General features: G+C 37.6%; 1 non-coding gene across 1 annotated transcript; it reads left to right on the top strand.

Moving 5' to 3' along the window:
- Positions 1–6,294: 6,294 nt before the first annotated feature.
- Positions 6,295–6,401, top strand: LOC118486913. The gene has a single exon (XR_004880080.1). It is a non-coding gene; the product is annotated as a small nucleolar RNA R71 (small nucleolar RNA).
- The last annotated feature ends 3,506 nt before the right edge of the window (positions 6,402–9,907 follow it).

Raw genomic sequence — 9,907 nt, 5'->3', positions numbered from 1 at the left:
CCCTTCAGAATTTAAATCTCTATCCAGTAAGAATAGAAGTTTCCAGAGATTTCAATAGATATATACCAGACATAGAGGAACCTATAGAATTCAACGCTGTACCTTTCGAAAAACCCATGCCTAAGAAAATAGAAATTGGGGAAAGCTCTAGGCAAATTGAGGGGTTACCATCTCAGGAAGAGTTAGATTTTATATTGATAGATTATAATACTATCAAGTCTGTTAATGAAACACAACTACCAATTAACGTAGAACCATCTATTCCAAACCCTTCAATCCACTCGCAACCTTTCGAAATAGACGAATGGTTGACTAATGAAATACAGTTACAAAACAATCCCTATAAACTTTTTCCTCAGTTCAATCTAGAACCTTTACCAAATCCACCAATGAGTAACGAGAATATAGCTAGACTCCGCCACTTTGACGAAGAACTATTGAATGTTGGGAATAGGATCCAAGATATTGGGAAACAGATCTCCTGGAAATACGATTAGAGGGAACACCGTTACTAGAATATCATCTGACAAAAGGATAGGGGATTTATGAAATTTTGGTTATATAATAGTAATAGTAAAATCAGTATGTGTAAAATAAATAAATAATAAAACGATTGTATATAGAAGCATGATATAATAAAAATTTTAGAAATTTTGGTTTGTTTACGTAATTATGTGCAATTAAGGGTAACATTGGATTACTTCCAGTATACTAATTATTTATCTATAAATTAGTTATTCGATGGAAAACGCTAATAATGAACCAGTTAACGAGATTAATCAATCTGAGCAACAATCAGGGGATCAATATATGACTAGAAAGGATATAGAAAATATCGTTGCTCAAGGGATAGCCAACACTATTCCAACAATAATTGCTCAAGGGATAGCCAACGCTATTCTAGCAATCATTGCTGCTGTTAAAAATCTAGTAGAACCACAGCAAATCATTCCTAGCAAACGTATTTCTGAAGATAACTTCAGTAATAGCGTAAACGGAGGCAACGATTATGTTAATCATAATGAGGAACCGCGACAAGCTCCGCTCCCTAAGAAAAGGAAAGCTGCAACGCTTGGTTGCACTTACAAGGAATTCCTTGCCTGTAAACCTGTAGAGTTCGCAGGCAATGAAGGGGCAACTGCGGCACTACGTTGGTTAGAAAAAACCGAGGCAGTGATCAGAATAAGTAAATGTGTTGAGGAAGATGAGGTTATGTACGCTTCGCACCTTTTCAAAGAAGAAGCGTTAGAATGGTGGAATACAGTATTACAAGCTAAAGGAAGTGACGTGGCCTATGCCATGAGTTGGGAAGAATTTAAGCAATTAATAGAAAGAAAATTATGTCCCGAATATGAGAAAGAGCCAATGGCAAATAAGTTTTTAAGTCACCGAATGATGGATGTAGATTGTCGAGGGTATACTTCAAAATTCTTTGAGTATGCCAGAATTGTACCTACTCTGGCTTCGCTAGAACTGGTACTTATCTCTCGCTATATCTGGGGTTTTATTAGTGAGATTCGTGACATTGTCAAAGCTGCGAGACCCCGCACAATTGACGATGCGGTAGAGTTAGCCAACACTCTAACTGACGGACTGGTACGCACTCGAGAAGAAAATAGAAGGAAGGATTTAGCCCAGAAAATTTCCCAAGAATTTCATGTGGGTAATAGTAGCAATTTCAGACAAAGAGGAACCGGACGATTTTCCACTATCCCATTTTGCAATACCTGCAAGGGAAAGCATTTTGGAAAAATGCAAAGGATGCTGCAATTACTGCAAAATTCCAGGACATCGAGAAGAGGATTGCAGGAAAAAGAAGGCAATAACCTGCTATAATTGTGGAGAAACCGGACATTTCAGAACAAACTGTCCGAACCTAGGCAACCTAGCAAATGAAAAGACGAAACCTGCAGAAGGGACTACCAAGAAAAACGCAAGAGCTTTTCAATTAACCACTCAGGAAGCTGAACTAATTCCTGACATCATAGTTGGTACGTTTTAGTTCACAAACGTTTATGCAAGTATTATTTGACTCTAGTGCAAACCAAAGTTTTATAAATACTTCATTTTGCCAAGCCCTTAAATTACCCTTAACCAACCTTAGGCAGACTTTTACGATTAAAACAGCAGATGGGAATTCCGTTAGAATAAATAAGATTTTGCGAGAAGCAAAGATAGAATTAGGATATAAATTTTCTGCAAAACTTGTTACTAATAAATTTAGCCGGATTCGATGTTATATTAGGAATAGATTAGTTAATAGCCAACCATGCTTGAATTCTCTATAATAAAAGTCCATAGAAATCCATACACCCGCAAGAGAATTAGTAATAATAACCGGAGATAAACCACAAAAGTCACTGAAATTTAATTTCAGTAATGAAGTTGTCCAATTATTCAAGGAAACAAGGAATAGCATATATGGTATCGATAATTGTTGATACCAAAGATAAGAAAATAGAAGACATTCCGATTATATCGGAACATCCTGATATTTTCCCCAAGACCTACCAGGATTATCACCCAATAGAGAAATAGAATTTAAAATTTATCTAATTCCAGGAACTGTACCGATAGCTAAGACACCATATCGGTTAGCACTTACTGAAATGTTTGAATTAAAGAAACAATTAGAGGATTTATACGATCAAGTTCCTCCCCGTGGGAAGCTTCAGTATTATTTGTAAAGAAGAAGGACGGATCAATAAGAATGTGTATCGATTATAGGGAATTAAATAAAGTTACAATTAGGAATCGATACCCATTACCTAGGGTTGATGACCTTTTTGATCAATTGCAAGGAGCTAGGTATTTTTCTAAGATAAACTTAAGATCTGGATATCACCAGCTGAAAGTACAAGAAGAAAGACATACCTAAAACTGCTTTCAGAACTAGATATGATCATTATAAGTTTACAGTCATACCCTTCGGATTAACAAATGCTCTAGCCGCATTTATGGACATGATGAATAGGATCTGTAAACCATACTTGGATGAATTTGTAATCGTGTTCATTGACGATATACTCATTTATTCCAAAAGTCAGAAAGAACATTGTAAGCATTTGCATGCACTCTTAACCTTGTTAAGAAAAGAAAAACTGCATCCCAAATTCTCAAAATGTGAAATTTGGCTTCAAGAAGTACAATTCTTAGGACACATAATGAATCATAAAGGTATTCACGTAGATTTCTCCAAAATTTAAGCAATCACCAAGTGGAAAGCCCCGCAATCAGTAACCAAAGTTAAGAGTTATCTAGGGTTAGCTGGATATTATAGGTGTTTTATTTAAGATTTTTCTAAGATAGCCTTACCCTTAACTAAGCTAACATATAAAACAGTTAAGTTTAAGTAGAGACCTAGAAAAAAAAAGGCCTTTAGGATTTTAAAGCAAAAAAATTTTTTTTTACCAATGCTCTAATATTAGCACTTCCAGAAGGAACGAAAAATTTTGAGGTATACTATGATGTTTCTAAGTAGGATTAGGATAAGTGCTAATGCAACGCAAAAAGGTAATTGCATATGCCTTAAGGTAATTGAAAAAGCATAAGGAAAACTATATGACTCATGACTTAGAGGGCAAACGTAGTCACGGATGCCTTAAGTCGTAGGTATCATGAAAAGCAAAAACGAGTTCGTGCTCTTAGGTTAAATCTACAGTTAGATTTAATAAGAACAATCAAAGAGTGTTCAAACAACAGCAAATCAAGGATAATGCTGAAGGAATGAAAGGACGAACAAAAGAATTGGAACAAGGAAGTGATGGAATTTGGAAATTCCATAAGAAAAGAAGTTGGGTACCAGGAATAAGATTTTAAAGGAAACCCATAAATCTAGGTATACCATGCACCCAGGAAACAATAAGATGTACCAAGATTTAAGAAATAATTTCTGGTGGATAGAAATGAAAAAGGATGTAGTTGAATACGTATCTAAGTATTTCACCTGTTCACAATTTAAGGCCAAAACACCAGAAACCTTTAGGATTACTACAAAAATTAAAAGATCCCTGTATAGAAATGGGGACGCATAACAATGGATTTTGTTACCAAGTTACCCAAAACCAGAAAAGCTAGGCAGACAATCTCCGCAAGCCATTAGAATTCCAATTCGGAGACAAAGTACTTTCTGAAAGTTTCTCTTTGGAAAGGAGTAGTATGATTCGGTAAGAAAGGAAAACTGAGTCCAAGGTACGTTGGGCCATTCCGATAATTCAACATATTGGACCAGTAGCCTATCATCTACAACTACCAGAAGAGCTAGCTGGAGTACATGATGTATTTCATGTATCCAATCTCAAGAAATGTTTATCCAACGAATCCCTGGTAGTACCTCTTCAAGATGTAGAGGTAAACAAAAAATTGAAGTTTGTAGAAAAACCACTACAGATCCAAGATAGAAAAGTCAAGTTTATCAAACGCAAGCGACTAATACTGATCAAGGTCAAATAGAATTCAAAGAGAGGACCAGAATATATCTGAGAACTGGAATAAAAAATGAAGCTAAAATACCTCATTTATTCCCGTAAATCTCGAGGACGAGATTTTTCTTAAGGTGGGAAGAATGTAACAACTGTCACTAAAATCAATAATTAGAACGATAATTAGTCAATAAGAAAACCCTAATTCAGACACCCAAGTGATTTGGCATAAACCCTAAAATTTCCGGAACAATCGGAATCAGGATCAGGGCCCCTAAAACTCAAGGGGGGTTAACCCTAGTTGAACGATTATCTTCTTAAATCGTTGTTTAATTTTAATTGGACCAAATTGTTAACTCAGCATAGCTAGTCCCGACCCTAGGCACCTATATATATAGACTGCTTCCCTTACGGACCGTAAGGGAAATGGCATACGGTCCGTAAGCAAGGCCAAAATTTGGGTATAAATAGAGGACATTGGGACTTGATCTGGGAAGTTGAAACGACGCTAAAATTTCGATTTTACGTCGAGTTATATCAGTATTCCTTCAAATTAACAAACACGGGTCACGAAGTGCTGCCGCAATCAGGGTAATAACTCGATCGCTATTACGATTCAACGTCCGATCGATTATAACTATCCAACGATTGTCCGAGTGCTGCTCAAATTGAGCTTCTACTTTGATTATTCGTCGTGATTTCAACTTGAATATTTGAGTGCTGTTCGAATTCGGACTGTGCTCTGTTATTCGTTGTGAATACGATTGAATTGTTAAGTATTGCACTTGTCAATCGTTGTGAGGGTTTAATCTCGTGAATTGACGTAACTGCTGTATTAAGTTACTAACCCGTTGTGTGTGCATTATTATCAAATTAGGTTTAATCAAGGCTAATCAGTAGGCTTATACCTTGCTCGATAAATCTGCAATGTGAGTCATTCTCTTTTTATCAACTGTTTTACAATACCTCAAATTATTTTCAAAATGTTATAATTACAGGGATTAAGTCGTGGTTATCTTAACCGCTGGCTAGTGGGGTATTGTGCACATTACTAATTTCTCATGGTTAGGCAATAAGCCCTAACAGGGGTTAGGCTAATAAGACCTAACAGTGACAAAACGTCACTAATTGGGTGACTGGACCCAATAGTGGTATGACCATCGTCACACGGGTGGCAAGGCCAGATATTAATTAAGATACTGCCATAGTAATCGCTCTTATGCTGTAATTTATAACTATGTGTCATTTTATCAAAATGAATGATTCACTCAGTATTTCCCCGCTGACAAAACCTTTTTACAACATGTTCCAGGTGACCTACTGAATTAAGTACACGAGCTACGGAGCACTATCAAGCTTGAAGTGGTGGCTGAAATAAATAAATAAACACGTTTGTAAAATAATGAAATTATGATATTTACAGGGTTTATCCCGAAGTGTAAATAAATAATACTCGGGAATTTTTCAAAATTAAAACGATCCTGTTAAGACTTCCGCTGTAAAAATAAATACCACGGGATTTTCTGTCCCGCGGCTCCTGGAGCGGGTCAAACCGGGTACGGGGGCCGTGACATTTCTCCTAGCATCATATAGAAGTCTCGCAAGCTTAGATGCCTAAAGTCTGTTGAACAATGTTTTATTTTATTTGCGATCCGCCTGTGGATCTTTTACTTTCCGTATTGTAATACATGGATATTACTTCATATCGGATTGTAATATATTTTTGCTTCCGCTGTGCATTTAAATTGTGTGGTTTGACTATGATGATATCAACTACGTCACGTACTCCCCACCGGTAATACGTGGAAATATCGGGGTGTGACAGTGTGGCAACAAACCATTGGAGAAAGTGGATACTTGTTGCCACACCGGAAGACCGTGATGCGGACACTTTCTTAGTAGCTCCTTGAACCTTTCCCAAGTTTCATATAAGGATTCCCCATCCTCTTGTGAATATGTATTAATTTCAGTCATTAATTTCGCCGTTTTAGTAGGAGGGAAATACTTATATAGAAACTTTTGGGCTAGTTCATCCCAGGTGTTTACTGAGCCAACTGGGAGGGCGTTAAGCCAAACCTTAGCTCGGTCTTTTAGTGAAAATGGAAACATTCGAAGGCGGATGGCGTCAACGGGATCCCCGGCAACGGCGCCAACAACTTGATGTGCGTGTAGTGTAATAGATTTTTAATGTATATTTTAAGCCCTTTTACACTTTTTAGCCAAGCTTTAAATTTATAAAACACGATATTTACTAACACTAAACACACATATGGACAAGTGCACCCATCGTGGACGTAGTATAGTGTTGGTAAGATACCGAGGTCGTCCAAGGACACAAGAGCTTTTAGTACCGGTTTATCCTCAATGTCTAATCAAATCAAAAGTTAGAAAAAGGTTTTTAAACTAGAAAAATAAAACTAACTAAAATGCTGAAAAATAAAATAAAAGTAAAAACAGACAGACAAGATGAATCACTTGGATCCGACTCGTGTGTAGTGTAACCTTTGATTATTTCAGCACTTTTGCACTTTTTTAAGAGATTATCTTAGTTATTGTAGTAGGCCCCTCTTTTGAAGGTGACGTTGCCCTCAACCCAGTAGTTTGAGTCAGCAATGATACAATCCTAAAGGGTCGGATTATTGAAAGATAATTAATTAAGTTATTAATGCATAATATGGTAGGCCCCTCTTTTGAAGGTGACATTACCCTCAGCTAAGTAGTGTGAGTCAGCAAGGATACAGTACTAAGTAGCCAGGTTAAAGTTTTAATAGTAGCTTACTTATGAGGGGATCAAAGAGTTTGTACCCCCGCCATCCAATACCGGTGGGTATTGAAGGAGATCCTACTAAATTTGACCCAGGTCCTTTGCAGGATCTATACACTGAACAATGGCAAGACTCTTACCAAACCGTTCCCTTAACCCTCGACCAGGTAGCCAACATATCTCCATATAGACCGTGGAGATATGAATGGTGAAAATCTTTTATTTTATATAGACAGTAAAATAAAGCCAAGACACCACAGACAAAGGATAAGGAAGAATCACCTTCAACATAAGAAACTAGTTATTAAAATCATTAATACATAACCAATTAAAAAGTGCGAAAAGATTAAAAATAAAAAGTATTACACTAAACACTTGTCTTCACCAAGTGATGTAAGAGACTTAGGCAAACATGGCTTTTGATTGTCAAGAACTCTTATGATCAATCTTGGATCCCGAGACGACTCACACACTCTATGATGGATGATGGATGATGGTATTGGATGATGGTGTTGTGACGGTGGTGGGTGGTGGGTGAAGTGTAAGAGAGGTGGTGTGCCAAGGGATGGTTTGCAAATGAGCTAAGCACCCCTATTTATAGCCTGAACAGCAGCTCGGGCACGGTCCCGTGTCCATCCTCCTTCTCTTTCTTCATTAATTGCAGTTTGTCTGCATTAGTTGACCACGCCCCTGTGTCCACTGAGCACGACCCCGTGGTGGGCGATAGAAGCTTCTACAACTTTGTCTTTTCTGCTGACACTTGGGCACGCCCCCGTGCTCATTGAGCACGGGGCGTGTTTAGCCTCCTGTTTTCTTGTTTTTGCTTGGGAAGATGCTGTCGGGGGGTCGGGCATGCCACGTTTGTTCCTTTTCTTGTATTTATGTTAGATTTAGCCGCCTTTTTGCTTCTTTTGTTAATTTGAGCTCATTTAATCCTGAAAATACAAAAGGAAGACAAAAACACACTTTTTCCAACATTAGAACTAAGAAAGGGTTAGTTTTATGCCACAATTGATGTAATTTATATGTTGCATTTTGTGCACATCATGCTCCCACACTTGGTATCTTGTATCCTGCTAATGAGAATGTTGAGCTTTCAGGTTTTTCAGACACTGATTTTGTTGGTTGCATTGCAACAAGGAAGTACACTTCAGGAGGGTGCCAATTTCTAGGCAATTGCTTAGTTTCTTGTCGAAGCAAAAAGCAAGCAGGTGTTTCAACATCCACATTAGAGGCTGAATACATTGTTCTTGCAAGCTGTACAACCCAACTTTTGTGGCTTCAAAACCAATTGCTGGATTTTGGTGTAACTGCTCTAATACTCAACTAGCTGAAAACATCATTAAAAATCCAGTCGGCCATTCCACCACCTTGCACATTGACATCAGACATCACTTTCTGAGGGATAGCTATGAAAAAGGTTTGATTTCTCTGCATCCTGTTCCAACTAAGGATTAGCTGGCAGATGTGTTGACAAAAGCTTTAGACACATCCACCTTTGAAAGCTTGATCTCTAGGATTGTTATGCTAAACATGGATTAAAAGAAAATTTTTGTTTTCCATGAATAAAAAGCATTAAAACCAGAAAATAAAAAATTCATCCTTTAAAAAATAGCTTTGATTGGAAAAATTTTCAAGAATCGTTAAAGTCTGTTTCCATAACCACTGTTTTATAAAATCATTTTTAGCTAAAAATGCATCCACTGTTAAAAAGGTATCCTCTGATTCCATTTACCACTGTTCATGACCTCTGTTGATCATACAACTGTTGGTCCTAACCTCTGATGTCTATCCACTGATAGACTAAAATCAGCCACTGTTCATATTCACTGTTCCTAACCTCTGTTGTTGCCCAACAGAGGTTTCCAAACAACTATCATCAATTATCACAACAGAGGTTGCCACATGGACAAATGTTAGCCATCAGGTCTTTATAACTACTGCCACATCAGCATTCACTTTTCCACCTATATAAACCCTATTTCATCCCCAAACAGAGCTTACACCGCCCTCTCGAATTCAAAATTCTCAAAAGTGGTTTCCCTTATCATCTTCTTCAACCCAACTCACCTTTTTCTCCGATCATGGTTCTGATAATCGAAAACCCCCACAACTACCTTCCTAACTTCGAGAAAACTACCAAATATACGAACTTTCATTCAATAATTGACGTTCTAACGTCATCAAAATACAGGACGATCCTTACTGCCGATGCTTCAATTCATACGGAAACATTCCGACAATTTTGGGATAATGCTGAAATCCAGCCACAAAATAAACAGCCCTATGCTATCACGTCAAAGGTCGGAGAAACTCTTGTTCAAATTTCCCCATCCTCAATATTCACAACGTTTGCATTGGACGACCAAGCAGGTAAAACCTCTTTTGATAAACATGAACTTCACACAGAGTTCATTGAGAGGGAGTATTGTCACACCCCCAAAATCCACCCGCGGAGTACCACCGCTTGGAGGCGTGACATGACCAGGATCAAGCCACCAATCATATTGAACATAGCATCTAAATATTAAAAGTAGTCAAAACAACCCATCACAATATAATTGGTGTTTATCAAAACGTAATTTGAGTAGCGGAAGCATAAGTATGTAAATCCAATGTAAATCATAAGTTCAAAGATTAAACGTTAACATGGCATCCACGATCCATGTCCCACAACGACCTGCTCCTCCCTGTGCAAGCTCCATAAGTACCTAAGGTCCTG

The sequence above is a fragment of the Helianthus annuus genome, chromosome 14 (genome assembly GCF_002127325.2).
Source record: "Helianthus annuus cultivar XRQ/B chromosome 14, HanXRQr2.0-SUNRISE, whole genome shotgun sequence".
Classification (NCBI taxonomy): domain Eukaryota; kingdom Viridiplantae; phylum Streptophyta; class Magnoliopsida; order Asterales; family Asteraceae; genus Helianthus; species Helianthus annuus.
Note: the sequence above shows the minus strand (reverse complement) of the source record. Positions and strands in the feature narration are given on the sequence as shown.